Source organism: Armigeres subalbatus, chromosome 3 (genome assembly GCF_024139115.2).
Source record: "Armigeres subalbatus isolate Guangzhou_Male chromosome 3, GZ_Asu_2, whole genome shotgun sequence".
Lineage (NCBI taxonomy): Eukaryota > Metazoa > Arthropoda > Insecta > Diptera > Culicidae > Armigeres > Armigeres subalbatus.
This window is the reverse complement of record NC_085141.1, coordinates 49,736,731-49,746,947: the sequence shown is the minus strand read 5'-3', so window position 1 is coordinate 49,746,947 and position 10,217 is coordinate 49,736,731. Positions and strand designations below refer to the sequence as shown.

Below are 10,217 nucleotides of genomic sequence, written 5' to 3'. Positions count from 1 at the left end.
AAATCGAATAAAAATTCGAAACGCACCAACATTGAAATGTGAAATTCAGGATGAGTATGATGTAGAAAAAGAAGGCATGATGAGTCTGTCTAAAAAAACATGTTTCCGTTCGACTTTGTGAGTAGAACTGTACTATAGATAGTAGAATCTATAGATGAGCGAAAGCATGGCTGAGTCGATTTTTTTGCCCGTGTACACGCGCATATGACGTCACAGCCCTTAACGTTTCCATTGACATCGTGACGTCATGCTCGTTTGGAGACACGTTTGACAGTTCGTTTGGAGACAGAGGATTTATCTTCGCTCATCTATATATTCCACTATCTATAATAGCAACCCAATTGGAGGTCCAAAATGATAAAGCATGAAAACTACCATTGCCTACTATAGATAGTAGAATCTATAGATGAGCGAAAGCATGGCTGAGTCGATTTTTTTGCCCGTGCACACGCGCATATGACGTCACAGCCCTTAACGTTTCCATTGAAATCGTGACGTCATGCTCGTTTGGAGACACGTTTGACAGTTCGTTTGGAGACAGAGGATTTATCTTCGCTCATCTATATATTCCACTATCTATAGATTCTACTATCTATAATTGCTATTAATTCCCAAATAGTAATCCATAAGCAGTTGGGGTAAGAAAGTTAAAGAATATACATGACAGCTATCAGTATGCAATCTACGAAATACTCCGTTACAACGCAACGCAACGCAACCAAATAGGTCGATTTCGCCGATCAGCGTCACTACAATTGGCGCAGTGGAAGCTCCCGGGTATAAAGTTTTGTAATGTTCAAGGTTAGGTGACAATTATTTGCAAGTGAAAGAGTGTTCTTTTTGCATAATTTATTTATCACGGTAGACTTCTAGAAGATCTTTCTGAGCGGGTAAGGTAGCCTCACACCTCGGGAATTTGGTTCGCGGATTTTTTCCCCATGTATTTTTGCATATGCGATGTTTTCGGGATTTGGACACGGAAAATCAAAATCCCGGCCCCCTTTAAAATACACGGGGACCAAATTCCGGCGGAAAATTTTCCCGAGGTGTAAGGCAGCCTTAAAGGTAGCCTCACACCTCGGGAATTTGGTCCGCGGATTTTTTCCCCATGTGTTTTTGCATATGCGATGTTTTCGGAATTTGGGCACGGAAAATAAAAATTCCGGCCCCCTTTAAAATACACGGGGACCAAATTCCGGCGGACAATTTTCCCGAGGTGTAAGGCTACCTTTAAGGTAGCTACCTTTAAGGTAGCCTCACACCTCGGGAATTTGGTTCGCGGATTTTTTCCCCATGCATTTTTGCATATGCGATGTTTTCGGAATTTGGACACGGAAAATCAAAATCCCGGCCCCATTTAAAATACACGGGGCTCAAAATCCGCTGGAAAATTTTCCCGAGGTGTGAGGCAGCCTTAAGGTAGCCTCACACCTCGGGAATTTGGTTCGCGGATTTTTTCCCCATGTAAATACAGTGAACGTTCGCTAATTGGGGTTTTTCTAGTTGGGGCGCTTTTTAGTTGGGGGTTCGCTAATTGGGGCGAAACCCAATTAAAAAGCAGCTAAACGTCAGAATGTGATGCCAAAAACGCGTTGACGTTTGGTTTCCGTGTTTGGCGGGATCGATATTTTCTGGCGCGTAAAATTTTCCTTTGTTCAATGCAAAAAGTAAACAACATTGACGCTTGTCAAAACGCCCCAATTAGCGAGGTCGTGCCCCAATTAGCGAACGATCACTGTATTGCTTTTTGCATTGAAACTTTTCGTTTCGTCGTTGAAGACAATGACATTTTGTCTCCAGCGACTGCTTCCCCGATAGACCTTTTATACATGTTTTTCACTCATACATTAATAATACTGTCAAAACTTGCATTTGACAATGAAAAATTCAGCTAAAAGCTCTATTTTTTTACATCGGTGCACTCACCCAAACAATCTACATTAATTGTCAAAAATCAGGGTTACCAACTTTATAACTTTCCCCTTGTCGCCGAGTCTTGCGCTGAGTGCTCGGCGAAAATCAAAATCCCGGCCCCATTTAAAATGCACGGGGACCAAAATCCGGCGGAAAATTTTCCCGAGGTGTAAAGGTAGCCTCACACCTCGGGAATTTGGTCCGCGGAATTTTTCCCCATGCATTTTTACATATGCGATGTTTTCGGGATTTGGGCACGGAAAATCAAAATCCCGGCCCCATTTAAAATGCACGGGGGCCAAAATCCGGCGGAAAAAATTAAAGGTAGCCTCACACCTCGGGAATTTGGTCCGCGGAATTTTTCCCCATGCATTTTACATATGCGATGTTTTCGATTTGGGCACGGAAAATCAAAATCCCGGCCCCATTTAAAATGCACGGGGACCAAAATCCGGCGGAAAATTTTCCCGAGGTGTAAGGTGGCCGTAAGGCAGCCTTTACACCTTGGGAAAATTTTCCGCCGGAGTTTGGTCCCCGTGCATTTAAAATAAGGCCGGGATTTCGATTTTCCGTGCCCAAAATCCCAAAAACATCGCATATGTAAAGATACATAGGGAAAAAAATTCGCCGGCCAAATTCCCAAGGTGTGAGGCTACAAATTACAATCCAGTATTTTGCGCTCGATAATGGCGGCCTTGTGAGTTCCTTTTTGACATTCAGGAGGTAGAAAATATTTACTTATTTTAATCAATGTAGGCTTTAATTCTTCGAAAATATTGACACTCATAGGCACTCAAACAAACGTCAAATATTTTCCGAAACAACTTTATAATTTTCTCACCTAAATTTATCCTAATACTTCAATTCTTTTTCCAGAAACTCAAGCAATACTTATTTAAGTGGATCGTTGCAATGGATTCGTGGCACTACTGCTCTGACTTCAGTCGTTCAATTTAGTTGTAAATTGAAATTGATGAAAGTTATACCAAGGATTTCCTTGGCCAAAAAATGTTTAATTTAATCTACATAATTCAGCTACTGAAGGTGCTGGGTAAGGCAATGATTGAAAAATATGGAAGTTTAGCATAGTAAGGAGGACTTATAATTCAATCTGGAAATATCAACAATTTTTTGAACACGAGGAGATCTGACTAGAATCGTACTTTATTTCGTTTACGCCTTTATTAAACAGATGCATCTTTGAGATTTTTTTTTCGTTGTCTTTTAAATTTAATTTCTAGCAAATGACGCAACAAGCTTTTTCCATCATTAGAAACTTATAGATATTAGTCACCAAGGCCGCATTTAGCTGGAAGGGAGCTCCGCGACTAACAGTTTTTTTTTTCTCAGGAGCTCTGAAAGAGCAAAAAAAATATTTTTGTACATAAAGTTTTGTGGAAGCCAGGGCCCGAGCCATGGGCCCCCGGACTCCACCTTCCTCCCCAAAAGTTGGCCCTACCATTCATCATCAAACGATTTACTGATAACTTCTAAATCGTTAAGGCAACACAAATACAAAATAGTTATTCTCTTTAAAGAACAGATGCATCTAACATAGGCATTAGAATCAGACGCTTGACTTAGCATTCAGACAATAATTACAGCTTTGGAGCGTTGTGGGAAGGTCTTGATCTTGCTGTTTTGGTGTAGAACATGCTCCTACACGTAAAAAATAACCTTATATGTTATGGCAAAAAAACATTCGAAAATACTTATACTCTTCATTATGCCACCTAATGAATGATCCCATATCAAAAAGCTAATAACATTCATAAGTTAATGAAAAGTATAAGTTTCCGAATGTATGTGACTAATTCGATGTATAAGTTTTTTCTTATACATGTCATTAAGCGCCGTCTTTGGCAAAAAAGTATTAGAAAAATTAATAATAAACAACATTAAATTTTTTCACGTGTAAAACAAGGAGCACATAACGAACACATTAAATCCTTACAGTTTTGAATAAAATAAAATCCAAAGTTCAAATCAGAGCAGGAATGTTGATTCCAGGTTCGAAAATGAATGTTTAGAAATCCATTAAAATGATCCGTGGCACCTTACATTCCTAAAAAATAGAAATATAATGTATGAATGCAGCTGATAAAATTATAAAGTAGTTATGGAAAATACTTGACGTTTATTTGAGTGCCTATATGAGTGCTAATATTTTTTATGAATCAAAGCCTACATTGATCAAAATTTGTAAATATTTTCTACCTCGTGAATGTCAAAAAGGAACTCACAAGGCCGCCATTATCGAGCACAAAATACTGGATAATTTTACTCAGTCGTGAGTAAAATAAAACAGGCGTGTGCCCTCCACGCAGAAACTCGATATTATAAATTCAGTAGAAAACCGAATTATAGCCGCTATTGAAATTGGATTTTCCTCACAATCCATACGTTAAACCTAATTTCGGAAGTAGTGCGCTGTAACGAGCCTGGATTAAAAACAAAGAGACGCAATACTCCTACCTTTAACAACCTTGTGCTCGATTGGAACAACCGATTTGACAGCAAATGCGCTGTTCCAATTTTGACACTTCATCTCTTTGTTATGAGTGCAGCCTCTTTAGTGCGCTGTATAAGCTATTTTATAAAAAGCTCATATGACAGGAGACCTAACACTAATATTTACGTTTTGAAAGGAACATTTGCGAAAATGGAATGAATTGATGATGATGATGACGAAATGATGATGGTTTGCATGCAAATTTACCAAAACAAAGACCGAGCCCTCCACTCAAAATTTCGATCAGCTGTTCGAACCTGTCTCGTAAAATGGCTTATAGCACATCACCGACTGAGATAGCACATAAAAGTACCCATTAGACGATCCCCACCGATGTGTATCCAAATGAGTGTCTAGTATAGGAACGAAATGCGTTCATATTTTATTTATGCACTTGTTTTCGCACCGGTTGTTTCTATCAAGGTTGCTGAAATGCAATATGCTTCGCACCGGTGGTGAATATCCGGTTGCTATTGAGGCAAACACGGAAATAAATAAAATCAGGAAAAAAATATTATTTATTTTCAAATCTTTCAGAACGCGCTCCAACTTTTGTAATATAAGTATGTGCGTAATGCATTTTGTGATTATCAGATTAGCTAGACACACATCTGCTAGCTGGCGCTAGCTTATGCAATAATTTAGTGGGGTGGATATCTCGAGATCTATAAGACTTAGAAAGATTTTGTCTTCTACATAGTTCTTCGGGTAGCCATAATATTTATGATGGAGACTAGTTTAGTTTGGAATTCATACGCATAGCGGCGCTAATGTATGAGAAATAACCTGTTAGGTTAAATATTTCTAAATCCGTTAGAGTTAGAAAGTGGCCATCTTCTACAAAGTTATCCCAATTATCTGTTAGGTTGGTTATTATGTAAGATTTAAAAGGGTAGTCAAAACCAGAAGTTTAGTTTGAAACCGCAATACTCGTTGGCGCTCGAGTTGAGTCGAATCGAGTCAAGTACGAGACACTGAAGATAGCCTTACTGTAGAAGTCGAAGTACCTGTCAAAGGTACAACCAAGTGGTGGAATTAAATGGAATTGTACGTCTTATGGCAAGTAACTTTGTAGAATACGGCAATATTCTGAAAATTCTAGATTTTGAGATATTTAACCTATCAGTTTATTTCTTATACACTAGCGCCGCGAGCGATTGTGTTTAAAACTAAACTTGCTTGCATCATGACGGTTTGCACCACCCGAACAACTTTGTGGAATACGGCAATATTCTAAAAAAATCAGTTTTTGAAATATCTAACCTAGCAGGTTATTTCTTATATTGCAGTTTGACTTGAAATATGGATTATCGATGCAGTCTCGGATGCAGTTCGATAATCACACTTTTTTATTGCGTCTGCACAGTTGCCGAATTATTTTTTCTCGAATCCCACCAAATAAAAATATTTTTGGAGCAAATAATTATTTAAACTGCACAACTGGCAACCTTGGCCATCATTTAGAAAGAGAAAATGCGAGAAGCTGCAAAATGCGAACATGTCAGAAGAAAATGTTCAAAACAAAAGCACGTGGTTCTCACACCGTTTGCTTTCGTCTGACATTTATCGATGTCAAAGCCCATTGAAATCGACGCCGTCACACTTTTGAGCACAGTTTGGAACCGTCACACTTTCAAACTGTGTTGTTCGATTTAGTGTGAACAGCGCAATACACTAGCGCCACCAAGCGGTTATATCTTAATCACCCGAATAACTTTGTAGAAGGCGGCAATATTCTAAAAATTACATATTTTGAGATACCTGACCTATCAGGTTATTTCCAATTCACTAGCGCCGCCAAGCGGTTGTATTATTAACTAAACTTGCTTTCGTCATGATGGTTTTAATCATCCGAACAACTTTGTTGAAGACGGCAATGTTCTTAAGATTTCAACTATCGAAATATCTAACCTTTTAGGTTATTTCCAATTCACTAGCGCCGCCAAGCGGTTGTATTTCAAATTAAACTTGTTTTCATCATGATGGTTTTGACCACCCGAACAACTTTGTAGAAAACGCCAATATTCTAAAAATTCCAGATTTCGAGATATCTAACCTATCAGCTTATTTATTTCATATGCACTAGCGCCGCCAATCAGTTGAAATCCAAACTAAACTGACCTCCATCACAATGGTTTTGATTATAGATAGTAGAATCTATAGATGAGCGAAAGCATGGCTGAGTCGATTTTTTTGCCCGTGCACACGCGCATATGACGTCACAGCCCTTAACGTTTCCATTGAAATCGTGACGTCATGCTCGTTTGGAGACACGTTTGACAGTTCGTTTGGAGACAGAGGATTTATCTTCGCTCATCTATATATTCCACTATCTATAGTTTTGATGATGAGTACCCGAACAATTTTTCAGAAGGCGGCACTTTTTTTATTTATGCGTTACTCTATATTTCCGTGTGATGGTTTGGCAACGGTTGGAGCGGGTCGCCAAATTTGCCAACTCGCTATTCACCGAAGGTTGAGTTTACATTTCCCAAACCCGTTTACCAACGACCGGTGCGAGTTCGCGTCATGATGGAGGTTGCTATTTTGGCTTTATTTACGCACTGGTGGGGATCGTCTTAATGGGTCAACAAAATTCTCCGTGTCTATGTGTATTTGGGTAGGCGTAATGTTTAAAAACTGAAAAGCCTACCTTCTTCCTCCACTTCCTTGCGCGAGACAAATCGCTTTACATTTTTCTTTTCGTTTCGACGTCTTTTTTGCTTTTTTTGCGTTGCCAGAAGTTCGTTAGTGCAAAAGAGATAACTATATATGTGCGCCGTCATGAAGAGTTTTCAAACCGATGAAGGGTGAAGACGTACGTTGGTTCGTTTCCGGTCTGCCTGTACATTTTTTCTTATGTGGTGCGCGTTTCGATGTCCGCGTAGCATTCCGTAATTAAATAGTAAATTGCCGTTGTGCCGTCGTTTTTTACGCAAATTCTGGTGCTCGCGAAAACTTTTTCATTGGATCAAATTTTGATCGTCGAAGTTCCGATTTTGCATCTAATTGGCACAGGGCTCAGGATTCGGCTGGTGAGTAAGATATTTAACTAAATTTTAACTTGTATTGCTTATCTGAGATTGCTTATGAACAATATCGCCAGGTTTTAAAAGCATTTAATTGTACTGTGTATTAGTCATATTTTATTTAAATTCCGAAAAGCAACATTGTTGCTTTTTTCGCTTTTTCATTAAAGTGTGATTAGGGGCCGTACACTAAGCGCTTTTTCTGGGCTTTTCAACCCCCTCCCCCTCCCGCCATGCGAAATGTTTCCCATACAAATCATTTTTTATATGGATCGTAAGAAAATGGGAAACCCCCGCTCCCCCCATAAGTGCTTACGTAATTAGAGTACGACCCCTTGGGTCAGAGAGGGAAATAGGGTGGCCAGGATCCTATGGGTGTTTAGGATAAAAATAAATAACCCTTTTTTGCCCAAAAATTATATTTTGAGGGGGCAACAACAAAAATTTTGGATGATTTTGAGGATTTTCAAAACATTCTTCAACAAATCCTGGGAGTTTTATTGATTTTTTCCATTTTAATATTTATTTTTTATTATCCCCCCCCCCCTTGACCTTTCGGAGTCCAGTCGGACATAATTCTAGAGTGCTTTGAGAATAGGTCGTATTTGCAAAAGAGAGTCTCTCTTTGCCCCCATTCTCTTTCGATTATTACAGATCTATAATAAAGTTTACTTCAGATTTCTTGGCAGATATCTAAAGATTATAGCTTTGTCTAGCGTTCTGAAGTGAAAATTTGGCAAAATATGCAAAATTAGCTTATGTACAAGCGAAAGAGAGCGTGAACAAAGAGAGCCTCTCTTTTGCACATACGACCTATTCTCAAAGCAATCTAGAATTTAAGTTAAATATTTGTAACGGCCTTAATACCAATAAAAATATATCTTTGTCGTTTTTTTTACGAATTATAACTAAAAAACTGTTTTCAAATTGACATTTCAATTTTGTTTCATGGCTCAAATTCATCTTGGGTGTTATTTAAATACTAGATAGCAAATATAGCTACTAGGGCAATTCGCCAAATGTTGAACGGATAATTTCTTCGCCTATTGTTTAACGCACGTGCATTTCTTATGGGCGTTCAACAATAGGCAAGAATTTTAGTCATTCAACATTTGGCGGTTTCTACATAAGAAATAATAAGTAGAGCTCTTGTTAATAAACAGAAAAACATATACTTTGTTGATGGCAATATAGTATTACAAATATACATTTTGAGTTTGATACCATGTAAACATTGTGTCTTTTTGTTGTTTTTTGTTTGTTAATTTATTATGATATGGAAATGCTAATATCATCTTCCAAATTCGGACGTACATGTTCATGATAGCATTAGAGGCGAAAGTATAGAATTGATAGTTCCGTTAGGATACGGCAGGCATGAAGAATGTTTTTATAGAAGTCGATTTGAAAGCGAGCGGAGGGCAATATTTGTGATGGCATTTATCGCACGACCTTCCTTCTGCCAAGCTCCCGCATGAAGGAGGAGGGAAGAATATCAGTGTGGAAGCTGATATATCTCCACTGGCAAAAGGAAGGTGGTTTGACTTGCTCATATGCCATCGCGTGCGGAAGGATTTGCTATCGACGAGTACTGTCTTCAAATTTCTAATATGACATCAGCATTTCTCGCGTGATTTTTGAAAACGTCGTAAGTCCAAAAGAGAGGCTCTCTTTGTTTACTTTCTCTTTCGATTATTACAAAACCATACTAACATTTACATTGGATTTTCCAGTACCGATCTGAAGAAAATAGCTTTATCTAGTGTGCTGAGGTGAAAATATTGAAACAAATTTTAAACTAGCCTTGATATTAGCAAAAGAGAGCGTAATGAAAGAGAGTCTCTCATTTGGACTTACGACGTTTTCAAAAATCACGCGAGATTTAGTCGAATAGGATTTTTATTGCACAGTTCAAGCAAAATTTTTCATAACGACGTATGTAACAAAAGTAAACAAAACGGGGTTTTTAATACAACGTGACAATCACACGCGGCTTTATATAATACGTATCGATTTTACTGATTTCAGATCTTAAAATTCTTTAATTCGATCTTTTTGCGAATCGACGTATGTAAAAATTTCTATTTTTGAAGTCTCACTGTTACATACGTCGCTTTAACATATGGGAACTGAGAGCGACCTATGTAACAAAAAAAGCAAAACAAAACAAAACTGCAGTTGCGTCAATCGTGCAACTATGGAAAACCGACCAATGTACACCGACGTACGTGTAGCATACCGGTGTATGTATAATTTTATCGTTTTTCACAGTGAATTTGAATGAACTGAGCTTTGCTGTGAAGCACGCTTATTACGTGTCATGTAATGATGCATGCCAGCGGAAAAAGTATTGAAAAAAGATTTAGTTTTAAAACAGTTTTAGAAAAAGTTTTGCCAACTTTCAGCAAAGGATTTCTCGAATCCTCATATTTGTTACATACGTCGTTATGAAAAATTATGCTTGAGTTCTGTTTTCTCATTGCGTCCGTCTCGTCGCAACCAACTTGGCTGCCTCGGAGAGAACAAAGCAGTGCCTTTCTCTGCTTTGTTCTCTCCGAGGCAGCCAAGTTGGTTGCGACGAGACGGACGCAATGAGAAAACAGAACTGTGCAATTAGAGATGTCACAAATTAATCGATTACTTAATCGATTAATTTTGAATCGATTATTACCCAACGATTAATCGATTAAATAATCGAGAGGAATCGTGAGTAATCGATTAGTTACTATTCGATTAATCAGAATTTTACGACATCATAAGGA

General features: G+C 38.3%; 1 protein-coding gene across 1 annotated transcript in view; it reads left to right on the top strand.

The window, feature by feature from the left end:
- Positions 1-7,187: 7,187 nt before the first annotated feature.
- LOC134226282 (uncharacterized) overlaps positions 7,188-10,217 on the top strand; it is a 108,785-nt gene continuing 105,755 nt past the window's right edge. Inside the window, exon 1 of the mRNA XM_062706953.1 lies at positions 7,188-7,461. The gene's annotated coding sequence lies outside the window, so the exon portion shown is untranslated. The remainder of the gene's footprint in view (positions 7,462-10,217) is intronic.